We start from the raw sequence: 15,451 nt of genomic DNA, 5'->3' as shown, positions 1-15,451 counted from the left end.
AGGACTAAATCATCCATTAACGTTGAGTTTGGAGGATATTAAGTGCTCAGTAAATACTACCCTTTCTATGGAAGGCAGAGGGTCTGCAAGGAAAAAAAGCTTATGCCAATCAACTATTCATTCAACAAATATTTATTGGGGAGCCTAGGTGGCTCAGTTGGTTAAGCAACTGCCTTTGGCTCAGGTCATGATCCCAGGGTCCTAGGATCAGGCCCACATCAGGCTCCATGCTCAGTGGGGAGCCTGCTTCTCCCTCTCCCTCTGCTGCTCTGCCTGCTTGTGCTCTCCCACTCTCTCTGTCAAATAAATAAAGAAAATCTTTAAAACACACACTCACACACACATACACACAAATATTTATTGAGTATTTACAAGTTCAGTCAAATATATACTGAATGCCTGCTGGTACCAAGTCCTAAGTCCAACTCCCAAAGACACAGCAGTGAGCAAAGCAGAGAAGATACTCTGATCTCACAGAGCCTATATCTCAGTGGATAATGATGGCCACACAAAAGAGGTACTTACTATGTGCCAGGCAGTGTTCTAAATGCTTTAGCTGTATGAACTTATTTAATACTTACAACCACCCTATGAAGTACATTAACCCTTATTATCTCTATATGACAGAAGAAGCAACAGAGGCACAAATCTGTGAAATAAATTGCGCAAGGTCATAAGGCTACTAAGCATCAAAGCCAGGGCTTGAAGCCAATTAGACGGACTCTCATGGCCCACTCTCTTAAGCATTATATATACTGCCTTCTCGCAACTGCTAGCTAGTGAGCTCTTCATAGATAGGAAACATGTCCCACTCATTTCTGTATCCCCAGTGAAGCCCCTGGTTTGTGGGAGTGCTCAGTAAGTGCTCGCTGAAGGAAGGAAGAATGGTTCTTCTTTGAGACACCAGAGCCACTCTTTTTGCCAGTCTCATGACATCTCCCTATAAACCTGAATATGTAATGAAAATATACTATTCTTCCTCTGAATAGAGAACATTATTGATCTTCTGTCCATGGGCTATTAAATGTAAGGCTGTTTTTCCAGAAATGGTGATGAATTTTCTTTGAACCACCTACATGCATTTGAGAGGGGTCTGGCAGGGAGTGAGCTGTATTTTAAAAGTCCAGAAAATGTGGTGCCAACAGGACAGAATATTTAACATTTCTCCTTTATTTTGGAAACCAGTTAAATACCCCAACCACACTCAACACATATTGCTCAAGGCCTGAGATCTCCCACTCAAACACCTCTAACTCTTCACTCTTCTCAGGATTATTTATGAACATACTAGTTGAAATCTGAGTGGGCCATAACTGAAGGAGATGACAGAAGTAACTACTACTACATTGCGGGGGTTGGAGGCAGAAAAAAGAGGAGCTCCCAGGGACTAAGATTGATAGTTCAAGAGAGCTAGCTAACCTACACTGAATATGGCCAGTACTTGATCAATAATAATTATAATAAGTATTATCATATTCTATGAATTTAATTGAATTGACTGTCCTATATTACATTAATGCTTATGTTTAGTATCAATTATACTACTAACATAGTATATTATTACTATTATAATTATCATTACAAGTGCCATTTATTCAGAAAGTCTGCTAGGTTCCTTCTTTTTTTATACTATCTCACTTAATCCCTTCAACAACCATCACTAGTAGCAGTATAATTTCTGTGAAGGAACAAAGTAAGTTCCTTTAACAAAGGCACCCAAAAAGCAGTGGTTTAAACGCAGCTTTCCCTCTATTGTGTAACAATCTAGACGAAGTATTGTGTACACTCTAAGTTGCTGTAACAAAGATAGAAAAAACATGATTTAAACAAGATCTAAGTTTCTCTTCCACATAACAATCCAGGAGTAGGAAGGCAGCCGGCCCTCACCAACACATGGCTTCCATTTTGGGGATCCAAGTGGCTCTCTGATGGCCCCTGTCACGTTCCAGCATAGGTGGAAGGAGCAGTGGGAGAGCACGTCCATTTATTTTAAGGGTAAATCCAGAAGTAGCACACATCACTGTCATCTCATTGGCTAGAATTTGGTCACAAAGTTGTGGTGAGGAGGAAATCGAAAAACCAGATGCCTTGAGTAAGGAATTGGATAAACATCTACTTCTTTTCCTTGTCTTTTAAACATCAGTATCTTGAAAGGGAATCCTACTATGATCATTTGATTGTTACTCAGCGAAAAGCTCACTCCCTTCCCCTCTCCACTGAGGACAGTGTATACTTCCCTGCTCCGCTAACCTTAGGCTTGGCACATAATTTGCTCTGTCCACTGGAAAATCAGTAAATATGATGTAAGCACAAGCTTTAAGTGTGTTGTGTGATTCAACTTAGAGTGCTATACTGATATGCTATAAGAGGGGCTTATGCCCAACGTAATCCTGAACTGAAAGCAAACTCCTATGAAAAAGACCTGAACCCTGAACAGCCTGGACCCAATCCCAATTACATGCAAACTGAAACAAGACCCCTTGCTGAACTCAGGATGGCAATCCAACAGCAGACCTTCAAAGGTGAGATTAAGTACTTGTGTTCGCAAGTCATGAGTTTTGGGCTAGTTTATGACAGAGCATTATTGCAGCAATAGCTGGCCAACAGAGAAATTGGTTATCAGAAGTGGAGTACTGTCATGACGAGAACCTAAAATATGTGACTACGGTTTGGTGATTAGGCAGCAGATGATGAGGAAAGCGTTCTAGAAAGCTGGAAACATGCCACTCATATTATGTAGTGACGATGCACTTGGCCAAACTCATCTGTGGTAACGTGGAGGACAGAAATCTGCCTAATAACTTGAAGCACTGGACAAGAAAGTGTCCAGGCAGAATGCTGATAAGGCAATTTGATTGTTAGATAGATAAGGTATTGCAAGACAAAGTTGTTTGTAGAGGAAGCTGACCAGTATGCAAGCAATACTGAGAGAAAATATAGAAAGCCCAGAAATTCCAAGACTTGTAGGTTTGAAAAGTTAAACTATCTTTATCTTACCATCTTATCAGCCTCAGGACAAAGACCAAATCAACATGTGATTGTCACATCCTTTGTCACAACTTCTTTTGAAAGGACTGAAGTGGTGCCTATCAGTACTTTTCAGCTGCTCCTAGAAATATAAAAGGCATGATCCCGCAGAGGCCTGATAAATCCTAGGTAGCCAAAATTAAGTCTTAAGAGAAAGATTCCTCTCAAAATGAATCCTAGATGTAACAAACATGGAGTTGACTGAAATCAAATGTAGGAAACTCATAAAAATTTTGATATACCTGTATTGGTAAAATGCCATCAACCTGAGACAATAACTGTCTGACATGTAAAAAGATCTCTGGCTGCCAGATTTCTATAAGCAGAAAGCAGTTTGAAAAAGTTGCTGATCCAGAAACAAAGGCTTACTCTTCAAAGTTCTCTTCAGAAGTGGCCATGCATGGTGCTGAAAAACACTGGAGCCAAAGACATGAAGAACAATGGATCAGTGAGCTGTACCCCAGAGCGATCTAGGGCCGCCTAGTCCGAGGGGTCAGTGAAGCATGGCCCAGAGATTAAACCCTATGTCACCCAATTTAAATAAAATTTTACTGGAACACAACCCTACATGTATATTTTTATATTGTCTACTGATGCTTTTGCCATAACACAAAATTGAGATATTGCAACACATAAATGGTCTGCAAAGCCTAAAATATTTAGTATCTGGCCCTGTACAGATACTGGTCTTTGTGAAAGAAGACTTTATACCTAGACAATAAGGAAATCTGGTTATACTATACACAGCTAGGTTTCAGAATGGCTGGAGTCAGTGACAGCAATCTGCTACCATTCTTACTTTTTTTCATGTTTTATTTATTCATTTTATGAGAGAGAGAGAGAGAGAGAGCAGGGGGAAGGGCAGAGGGGGTGAAGGGAGCGGATCCCAAGCAGACTCCACCCTCAGGAAAGCCCAATGCAGGGCTGGATCCCACATCCCTGAGATCATGATCTGAGCCAAAACCAAGAGTTGGAGGCTTAACTGTCTGCGCCACCCAGGTGCCTCTCTTCCCTTTTGCAATTAAGAGTATTTATTTCAGTTATTCTGTCCCTATTAATATTTATATCAGGTGGTTGGAAAGCAAATAATTTGTCTCTTTATTTTGTAAGTGAATAGAAGCCATATCAAGATTTGCTTTAATTTCAAGATCTTAGACATCAAGCCTGATACTGACTGGACGACACTGAAGGGTACTGAGATGGGAGTAAATATATTTGGCATGCACAAAACAATGAATTAAAAACCAGATTGTGATGGCTTATATCATTATTTACTCCCCTTCCCCTCCCATTAGGTAGTATACCCTTCCTCATTGCATGGGTGTGGCCACATGACATGCTCCAGCCAATGGAACTTCCCCAGGTATGGTGGGAAGAGGGACTTTCCCTATGTGCTTATGTGGTTCATCATAGATCTCGTATTCCAGGGACTGGCCATGAGAAGAGCATCCTCTTCTATCCGGTCTTCAGAATAAAAGAATAAATACACATGAAATAAATGGATCCAGCTGGATCCAGCCTGCCTGAAACCTGAAACAGGACCACCCAGTTGAGGCCTGGCTAGATGAGCTAACTTCAGTCTATCTGTGGACCCATGGGTGAGAGCATGAAGACTTGTTGTGAGCTACTGAATTTTGAGGTGGTTCATTATAGAGCATTACTGTAACTGACCAATCACTGATTGATACACAGGGCTCCCATAAAATGATAAGGTGGCTGGAACCTGGTAAATTACACTTTAGTTCTGAAAACCAAAGACCTCAGTTCAAGTCCCAACTCTGCCACTTAGATGTTATTTAATTGGAGGAAGTCACTATACCTTTCTGAATCTCAGTTTTGGATTCTTTTTAAATTACAAATGAGAGCATTCACAAACTAAATGAGAAGATCATTAAAGATTAAATAAGATGATATATCTTAAATGTTTTATAAACATAATACAGTATATATAGGCAAGATATTTTCATTATTAACTTCAGTTCACATAAAGCAGCCCCAGTTATTTTTTTTTAAGATTTTATTTTTAAGGATATCTCTACATCCAATGTGGGGCTTGAACTCACAACCCTGAGATCAGGAGCTGCATGTTCTTTTGACTAATCCAGCCAAAGTGCCCCAGCCCTGGTTACTTTTAATTGTTGATGGAGAAGGAGTTATGCCACTTCTATCCTCTGACCCTGAACGCTGGACATGCTAAGTCTGGAAAGTTAAACATCTGTAAGCTGTTAGCCTTGCTTCGGTGTTTTAATGATCTTTCTTGATTTTGTTTAATCTGACTGCTGAATTTTTTTTCTCTAATAAACATGTACAATCTCATGATAAAAATCCAAAACAATATAAGGATTATTCTTTTTATAACTGATTATGCTACCCAAGCCTGACACTTCCCTGCACTTTCTGCTTCCCCAAACCTCCCACATGAGGAGCACACAGTGCCCCCAACAGCAGTAACCTAAGTACTAGAGTGAAAAGAAAATTCTCTGAGCCTGCATTCCTCTCTCATTGCAGAATAAAAGAAAAATCAGAATGTTCCCCTTCCTATACCACCCACAAATCACTGAAAAGCCCAGCCAGTTAGCTGGATTCCCAGCAGACAAGGAACCTCCATTAGAAATAAAAGCCCACATTATTCCACCACAGTATTTTCCATGCACCCCAGTGTACCACACAACCAGAGTTGTGTCTGGGGCATTGCAACACCATTATTTTGTGCTCATGTCAAAAATCTTTTTTCATGTTATACACATGAAACTAATATAATATGGTATGTTGATTATACTTCCAAAAAAAAATGTTTTTCTTTCTCCAAAATGCCAAAGGGAAGAGTGGGTTTCCTAGAAATGGTTCTAAATTGTCTCGCTGCACCCAAGAGAATGGAGCAGTGAGGGCATAGACACTGCCCACCAGGAGAGGGGAAAAGGTCAGATCAATAACACTGATGATACCCATTTTTTCCACAAAGTCAGCCAACACAGATTTCTAGGGAAGGTTATTTGAGGAATAAATCTACCCACACAGTTCCTCTCAATCCTGCAGCCAAAGTAGCAGAACCCACTAGAAATCAGATCACACCTCTCAGCTTGCTTCCTAACGGAGCAGCCAACCTGGGCAATAACATGACAAAATGGAATCACTGATCAGATTAGCATAGTCCTGAGCACAGTGGGCATGGGGTGCAGGACACAAGGGCTTTGGTGGAAAAGAGGGAGGGGCCCCTGGGGAGACGTCAGATATTTTGGAGTACAGTCCTCCCTAAGGCAAAGCAATTATAGTGCCCACCGCAGGGCTAACTTCTGAGGAGCGCTGCCCTGCTGTGGGCCCCCCCAGGCACAGAACAAGAAAGCAACAAGCAGCAGAAGAAGGAGAAACAGAGACAGGGGTGTGGGTGCTGCCAAATAGTCCTCATGATGACCTCCAGACTAACAAAAGAAGATAAAACCCCAGTCACTCATTACCCCTAGGAATATCTGATGCCTATCTATCACACGCTTGCACTATTCTAGGTGCTGGGTATGCAAAGATACATCAGAGACCATTCCTGCTCTCACATTGTGTATGCCCCGTCACACCTAGCACATAACAGGACCCCACTATGTGCTCACTGTTACCCTACCATTCAGCTTTATGGGGCCTCTTTTCTCTGCCTTCCATGGCACTTTTGTGAATCCTTATTTAATGAATACTTACAGTGCCCTGAATTTTAGTTATTGGTGCATATTTTATTTCCCCTAAAAGACAGCAGGATTGCTCTGTATAGGATCTGTGTGCTCTTGTCACTACGTTTGCTCAATAAATATTTACTGAATGAGTGACTGTAATTGTAACTACTGTGTCACGACCTACTACCATCATCAAAACAGGATGGGAGGTCTAGGGTCTGCAACTGAGGGAAAAAGCAAGCTGGGTGAGGAGTCAGGAGACCTGCCTTCTAACAGAAGCTGTCGGCTTCCACTGGTGGCGTGACGGTGGACGCTCCTGAGTGCCTCATGCTCAGCTGTAAGAGGAAGGAGTGGGTAGATGATCATTAAGGTACCTTCCAGCCTTATGATTCATCATTTTAATTGTACATTACAGATGACATTCTCTGAGCACTTGGTTTAGTTAGGCACTGGGTTAAGAACTTTGCCTGTGTTATCTCACGTGATCCTCAGAATAACTTTTTGAGGTATGATGACTATGCCTATTTTACATAAAGAAAGGAGGCCTAGAGAGGCTGAGAAACTTTCCTGATGCCACACAGGCCAACTTGCAAACCCATACTCTCAACTACTGAGCCGTATGATGTCTCTCGCTCTGCCACACATTGGGTACCTTTTGAACCATCACTTCTCCTGAAGAGCCTCAGTTTCCATCATAGAAAATTTTTTTTATTTGAAAGAGAGAGAGTGAGAGAGATCATGAGCAGATGGGGGGGGGGAGAAGCAAGGGGGAGAAAGAGAGAGGAGGAAGCAGGCTCCCTGCTGAGCAAGGAGCCTGATACAGGACTCAATCCCAGGACTCTGGGATCATGACCTGAGGCTAAGGCAGGCACTTAACTGACTGAGCCACCCAGGCACCTCCATTACAGCCAATTTTTTAAAAATTGTTAGAAAAGCCTTTATCAGAGAGGCACAGCAGTCAAGCTGTGCAAACGTCACTGAGCTGGGTGGGGAGTTTTCTTACGTTTTTTTGAGGCTCTGGAGCACCAGTCAAATTGCAAGGATCCCTACGACAGCAAGAGAAATTCAACAATGAGTCACAGGGGGTGCCAGCCATGGCCCAGGCATAAGGCAGTTTGAGCCTCATTGAGAAACCATCTGAGAAGGCAAGAAAAAGAAAAGCAAGGTAATATTTTGTTCAAGGAGCTTTGGGGGACTATAAAGACTTTGACCATATTCCAGATCCAGCTGACAGATGCTTCTATTCATTCTCCCCCCATATTTAAAGCATAGAGGGGAGAGATGTTTACTCTCCAACAGACAACTGGCAGAATCTGCTGGGAATCCAACAGCCAGCACTTCAAGGCTCTCGCCGGTTTCAGGAGAACAGGGCAACTCACACATGGGCCTCAAAACACCCAGAGGTGGCAGAACTCAATGACACTGATGAAACAATTTGGGGCAATATAGGGAAAAAGAAAAAAAGATTTCTCCAAAGGAACATGTTTATATATAAGGAGATAGAAAATTCAAGTAAGGCTCTAAACCTCTTAGAGTTATATCCAAATTAAAAAACAAATGATAAAAACCTACAGTGAATTCTTTAGAACTGAAGGATAAATGCATGGCCCCCAAAAGTGAGGGTCATAAACACGTGCTTCTTGAAGGAGAAAAGAATGGAAAACATGGCTCCTGTTTAGAAAGCAAAGATATTGAGAAATTTGGCAGGAGGAAAGGGTCTGATTAATTAGCCACATGCAAGTGAAAAGACCTCCCTTCCAAATCAAATGACCTTGAACCCAAGGCAGGGACAGAATACGAGTATGGAATTTGGAGGAGGATGAATGCATTTTAATTGTCTCAAAGAGAAATGTGTGAGTAGAAATCCAGGAGTTCTTTGTTTTATGCATGTGTGTGTGTGTGTGTGTGAGAGAGAGAGAGAGAGAGAGAGAGAGAAATAGAGAGTTTCTCTTGGTGACAGAAAAATAGAAACCAGTAGTGCTAGGTGGCTGCTGCTCCCACAGTGAGAGGAGGTCCCATTATATCTCATAACAAATGAGCACAGTGAGCCTTCCTATTAGTATTGGGCAAATGATCTTCCAGATATGCCTAAATCCAAACCACACAAAAGGAGCCAGGGCAAAGAAAGGCAGTTTGCTCTGAGGCAAAATGACATTTTTCATGCTTAAATTACCAATTCCCTCCTCCACCATCTTCCTTTAAAATGCTGAATTGTTAGAGCAGTGGGCATTCTGGAAAAATAGGCAGGTGGAAATTTAGATTTGTTACCAGAGAGCAAAACCCGACTGCATTCCCCTGCCTTTGTGGGAGCCCGCTGTGTCCACCCTGCTTGGCCCTGCTGCCCTCTCCGTCCCTCTCTCCTCGTAGTGGGCTCCCAGCAAACTTAGCCACCCTCCTCCTCCTGAGTGGAATGAAAACATCCCCTGTTGATGCAGCCTCTCATCCCCTCCCTAAACCTGGTCTACAAGTCAGTTTTCAGCCCCGCGCCCCAGAGCCAAGTGCTCGAGGCTGAGCCCCGACACCCAGAAAGATAGGTCCAGGAGTAGAGGTAGATAGGCAGATGGGCCATGAGGCCATTTTGAATTATTTACTTGGCTTCTGCTAAAAGCAACTGGTTCCTATCTCCCCTTCTCTGAAGATCATAATCCCCATACCTCCAAAGTTTGAACGGGATCTATTAGAAACATTAAAATTTACAATTCTACACGAAGGGTGTGAGGGAGAAGGCATGGTCTCCAGCCAGCCTTGTAGGTTTTCCTCAGGGCTTACAATTATGTTTTGGTGTTTTTAAAAAATCTGTGAAAAGAGTTAATAGAGGAAGAGAAACAGAGGCGGGACGAGTGGGCGGGGAGAAGAAAGGAGAAAGTGAGGGTAAAAGGGAGGATGAAAAGACAGAGGGAGGAAGAGGAGACAGGAAGGCAGGTATCCTAGCGGGCTGATACAATTTCCTGGCCAACAGAGCAACTCCCTCCCTTTGAGCACAGTAACACTGCCACCTAGAGGCTAAAAGTGCCTTCCTGAACTTGTACAATCGTGCGCAAGATACATTTGTGTAACTCAGCTGTTAAGGATCTTTGAAAAGGGGGTGGTAGATGATGGTGGGAGTGCCATCAAGAACTATAACATTTCATGGGGCACCTGGGTGGCTCAGTGGGTTAAGCCTCCACCTTCGGCTCCGGTCGTTATCCCAGGGTCCTGGGATCGAGCCCCGTATCAGGCTCTCTGCTAAGCAGGGAGATTGCTTCCCGCCCTCTCCTGCCTACTTGTGATCTCACTCTCTCTCTGTCAAATAAATAAAATATTTTTTTAAAAAAAAGAGAACTATAACATTTCAGAGTGGTTAATATTTATCAGGTGCCTACTATGTGCCAGGGACTGAGCAAAGGGCTGTGAACACAAACACAGGCAAGACGTCCCTCTACTCAAAGACCTCAGTGTGTGGGAGGGTGGGGGGTACAAATGTACAAAGAATGCAGGTGGTGATAATAACCATAACATACGAAAACACTGTGTTCACAGTACCACTGAGATTAATTCTGACTAGATCTGGAAAGAATTCAGGGCTGAGATGCAGGTGAGCTGGGTCACAGGAAATCTGGATGGGGGAGCAGAGCTCCAGGTGATGGTAACCACACAACTAAGCATGAAGAAAGGACACTGAGAGTGCTCAGTATGACCGGACAACAAGGAATGTGGGTTATCACCCACAGATGTGCAGAAACACCAAAAAGGCCAGAAAAATGAGTTACGCCAAAGTATAGATGACATTGAATTTTGGCTGAAGAGCGTGTGCTTTTAAGTGGTTCTGTAACTGCTTTGTTCACTCGGGGATGCCCAGCAAGTAGAAGAGTGCTTGGCACTTAGCAGTTGCTCAGTTAGCATCAGAGGAAGGAATGACTGTAACAGAAAGAGGATGAAGATTTTAGAGAAAGGGAACAATTGGATAAAACCAATGTTTCTGGACAATATAACTTGAGATAATCTGTAGGAATAGAAGAGAAGTAGAAAGTCTCAGACAGACACCGCCAAAGTCAGGTCGTATGAGTCTGATCTAAGGCACAGTAGTGGGGGAACTGAAAGGCTGGAATGGCCATGAGTAGTCTTGTTGAAGTCCAGTCCAGAAGTCTTCAATACTGACACAACCTATATGAGTTGAGCCGGAGTCACGGTACTGGGACAAGATAGAGAATGCAAAAGGAGGCACAGTGCTGGGAAGGAGACTGGGAATTTAGTTTAAGAGGGAGCATTTCAGTTTCCAGGAATATAACCAAAGGGAGATGACCAGGAGGCAGTTAGAGATACAGTGTGGAGCTCTGGGTGAGCTCTTGGCACCCACATTCTCTGCGTTCACCCAGACATGCACATCCTCCCATGTTAAATGCTACTGACATTTTTTTTTCATCTTATTGTCAAAGATATTGTAAGCCTGTAACAATCTTGAGATTCAATTGTAGTCTATGTTTTGGTAGCTCTAGAAGCTAGAGAAAACATTCTCAGCTTCCAAATCTGGAAAATGGGAGTGCTGTAACCCATGTAAAGTGCTTAGTGCAAAGTCTGACATAAGAGAAAAATACACAATACGTGCTGGTTTACAATCTAATCTCTCATTATGATGTGATAGTGAGACTGTAAGGTTAAAGTTCAAAGTCCAGCTTATCCACCTAGGACCTGCATGGCCTTGGACAGGAAACACTGCATCTCCAAGTCTTAGTTTGCTCATCTGGTCAATGGGAAAAGTATTACTTACCACAACTGCCTCACAAGATAAAATGAGATAATGCACATAAAAGAGTCTACAAACTTAAAATCAATTTACAAATATTATGTATGATTTATCAAATGGAAGAACAAAGCAGAAAAACCTGAATTCCTTCAAGATACTGGGGTTCTAGATAAGCATGTATCTTTTTAACACCCTTCAGGCCAAAGAGAGAGATTCTTTTCTGCCCCCATTAAGAAATTTCTCATTTGCCACCGTTCTATGTTCCAGACATGCTTTCATCACAGCACATTTCCTTCATCCCATCTTCAATTGAGATTTAAAAAGAAATCTTTGAAATTCCCTAGCTGGTAGAACCACTAGGGAATCAAAGCACATTTGTTCTCTCTTCTACGTTTTCCGCACATGGTTGACCAATCAAACTCATGCTGTTAATCTCAACTGACAGAAGTAGAGTATTATTTAAAGGAGACAAAGATGACCATAGCAGAGGAATAGAAACAAATAAGATTATTCAACTTCTGACCTACAAAGCGTTTTTTTTGTTCTTTGTGCTGTTGAGTCCCTCTAGAACATACCTGGAATGAAAGGCCAAGAATCTGGACAGCTGCTGCTTTTAGCCTTGTGGCCATCCACCCACCTCTGTTCCTGTGTTGAGGCAAGAGGAAAATCATAGAATCACTGGGCTGGAACTAAAGGAAATAGAATATGATGTGACTTTCGTCAGCCCAATTTACAGCACAATGCAGGAAGTCTTTTTATAGTCAGTGACCAGCAAGCATTTAACTTCAACTTAATCCCATTCAGGATGAGGCATTCATCACTCGGTAAGAAGCTCATCCCACCAATAGGCAGATGGAAACAAGCATCAGCCGCTGTCTCCATCATCAGTTGAAGCCTTGCCTCCTCCACTCATGGCTCTCGAGCTGCCCTCTGGTGTGGCACAGAATGAACCTCCTTTTCTCCTCAGCCTTCTCTTCTCTAAGTAGCCTTCATTCCTTCACATTGTCCTTGTATGATGTGTTTTACCACCTCAGCTCCTTGCTAAATAAAAACCATGAGTGCAAGAGGAAAATCTCCTTGTCCAGCTCCCCCCCAGGTGGTCACTTCCGCTTCCCCCATCCTCTGATGGCTTGCTCTGCCTCCTGTTGTTCAATTCCAATGGGAAACCTCGGGGCCAGGGAGTCCCTGTGATGGAACCACAGATGTCAGCTTCCTGGGGCACAGAGCAGGGATGAGAAAGGTAAAGAATAGATAGATATCAGGGGCATCTAGAGAATAACCCAGAAGTTCCCGCCCTATATGGCCCTATCTCGCCGTATCCTATCTTCTGTCAAATGCACAAGCTCACTATTTCCTAATCACATACACAATTTCCTGATCTTACGCCTTTGTTCCCACCGCCTCCTCTCTTTGCAATGCCCTTCCCCTGCAGGAGAGATTTGCTCGGGGTCATCTGAGAGCCACGGAGGGTAACACATTCACTCAGGGGATCCTTGCTGCAAGCCTCGTTCACAATAATATAGCTAGTAGAATGAAGGATAGAGGAGGGGGGCAGTACTTGCAGGCAAAGCCCCAAAGGTGGGGTTCATCAGCTAGGAGGGGTGCTCAAACAAATCTCTGTAGACCCTCAATATACTCTGTTCATTAAAAAAGGGGGGGGGGGCGGGCACCTGCGTGGCTCAGTGGGTTAAAGCCTCTGCCTTCGGCTCAGGTCATGATCCTGGAGTCCTAGGATCGAGCCCCACGTCGGGCTCTCTGCTCGGTGGGGAGCCTGCTTCCTCCCTCTTTCTCCGTCTGCTTGTGATCTCTGTCAAATAAATGAATAAAATCTTTAAAAGAGAGAGAGAGAGAGAGAAGCAGGTACTGGAAGTGAAAATGCAGACCTCTGCGTGATGACATCTGTCATTGGCAACTGGAAAGCAAAGCCTATCTCTCTGCAGCACCTCTTACTCCCCAGGTCAGGTGCTGATGGCAGGACCACTGGCTTCAGATCCTGGGTCTTCTTAAGCCCAGCCCCCTGCCCCAGCTGCCAGGCTCCTGAGTCCCCTGAATTGCTCCATAGAATAGTACGGCTGGTCCTGCAGTTAGCAATTCTTTTCAGAGTAAAGGTTTTCCTTCCTGCATAGTTCTTGCCTTTTGTCAAGGAAAAGAAAAGAAGAATCAACCAGAGTGAATTCCTTGTAGCTGGATGTTTGTAGGCAGCAGATGCTGCCAGAAGCACACACAGCGTATTTGTCTGAAACTGGCTCCCGCTGCACAAAGATGGGAGGCCCCTGCCTCCATCTCATCAAGGCCACCCTGGGGGTTAGAGCTCAGTTTCTAGCCTTCAGGGGACCAAAGGAGCCACACTTCCCTCCAAGTAGGGTAAGTGGGGCAAGGTGGGGGGTATCTAGGCATTCTAGATAGATCTGGAAAGCTGTCAAGCTCTTCTGCTATCATGCAGAACACTAAAAGAAAAATCAGGAAAGCTGATGAGGAAGCTTCTCATTTATGTACTCAATGAACATTTGATCTTAGCCTGGCAAGGCAGTAAAGAGCATGGGCTCCGAAGCCAAACTGAATGGGTTCAAATTGTGTCTACACCATTAACAAGCTGTGTGCCCTTGGGCAATTTAGGTAATCTCTCTGTGCCCCTCTGCTGGGAGGCCTAAATCAATCCATGTTAAATAATTAGCACAGTATCAGGCATCAAGTAATAATAGCTCTCAAGAAAAACATCTCCATTTTCAGATGAGGTTATTTGGGTGAAAGTTGGTTATATAATTTGCCTAAGGTCATTCAGCCAGTAAGTGCCACACCTTAGATTTGACGAGTAGCAATGAACCAAAAAGTAAATTCGTAATTAGAGCTGGTAAGAAATGCTATGAAGAAAATGTAAAGCAAACAGTGATAGAGCACAGGGAAGGACCCACTAGTGAGGTTGGTCACATGAGTATCCCATGCTGAGACCTGGAGAGAAAGAAGAAACCAGCTGTGTAAAAAGCAGAGAGAGAATTCTAGGCACAGGGAATGGCAGCGAGGAGAAACTCAAGTGGGGAAGAGATCAGAATCTAAAAGAATAAGGCGGAAGAAGGCTGACATGGCTGGAATGGGGTGATTAAAAAAGAAAGGGAAGTGGGATGTGTCTGGAATGGAGGGCAGGATCCAGATTACAGCAAGAACTCATAGATTATTACAGAGACTTCAGATCCAAATGCAGCTGGAAACTGCTGGAGGGCCTTAAAATGAAGAGGAACCTGATCTGAATGTTTCCATGGCATGAGCCAAGAAGGAAAGTATGGGGAGTCTTAGAAGGAAACTGTGATCAGGTTTAGTGATTCAGACTGGGGACATGTCAAGGTTATTATGAATAAAGGAAGTGCCTTGTGACCAGTATAGAATAAAGACATCACCCACATCCTCAGCCTGGACTAGATACAAATCAAACATTTTATGCATGTTTTTCCATCATTACTATTAAATCATGGGTGGATTTTGGAGGGAAGATGGCAGCAGGGAAAGAGGACCCTAGGCTCATCATGTCCCAGGAGCACAACTATCAAATCATGGGCAAAGATCAAAATGGCCCCAAGCTAGTGAGGACTCCATTCAGGCTCCAGGCATGGGGTCTCCCCTCTGGGATGACCGCAGACTGCACTGTGCCCACCTGCTATGCATATGCAAGCACCTGAAGAAAACTGGAAACATAAAAAGCCCAAAAAAGAGTATGTGCCATCAGCCTCAAGCATACACGGAAGGACAAAGACTTAGGGCAATCATGGGAGTTGCCTGTCAGATACAACTGTCCTTTTGGCTGTATCATCAATGAGGGGCCATAAGTGCCTACCACCCCATTTTCTCAGTGCCTATTTGATACACTTCTGCAGAATATTAGGATGCTTATGCATTCATTCATACACCAAAAATGATTGAAAAAAACATGCTGTACCCCCTATACTAGGTGTTGGGAAAATACTAAGACAAATAAAACACCATCTTTGCCCTCAAGAATCATTAAGTTTCCTTACTCCACAGACAAGTAAAAGGGCAACTATAGGGAAAT

At 43.4% G+C, this 15,451-nt stretch overlaps 1 long non-coding RNA gene across 2 annotated transcripts in view; it reads right to left on the bottom strand.

The window, feature by feature from the left end:
• LOC116576432 overlaps positions 1-15,451 on the bottom strand; it is a 39,421-nt gene that overhangs the window by 14,350 nt on the left and 9,620 nt on the right. Inside the window, exons 1-2 of one of the 2 annotated variants that reach the window (XR_004280155.1) lie at positions 13,080-13,118; positions 11,985-12,054 (exon numbers count right to left, since the gene is read on the bottom strand). This is a non-coding gene — a long non-coding RNA (uncharacterized LOC116576432). Of the gene's footprint in view, positions 1-11,984; positions 12,055-13,079; positions 13,119-15,451 lie in introns of those variants that run through there. The other variant, XR_004280156.1, reaches the window with a different exon arrangement.

Source organism: Mustela erminea, chromosome 17 (genome assembly GCF_009829155.1).
Source record: "Mustela erminea isolate mMusErm1 chromosome 17, mMusErm1.Pri, whole genome shotgun sequence".
NCBI classification, from domain to species: domain Eukaryota; kingdom Metazoa; phylum Chordata; class Mammalia; order Carnivora; family Mustelidae; genus Mustela; species Mustela erminea.
This window is presented reverse-complemented; position numbering and strand designations above follow the sequence as displayed.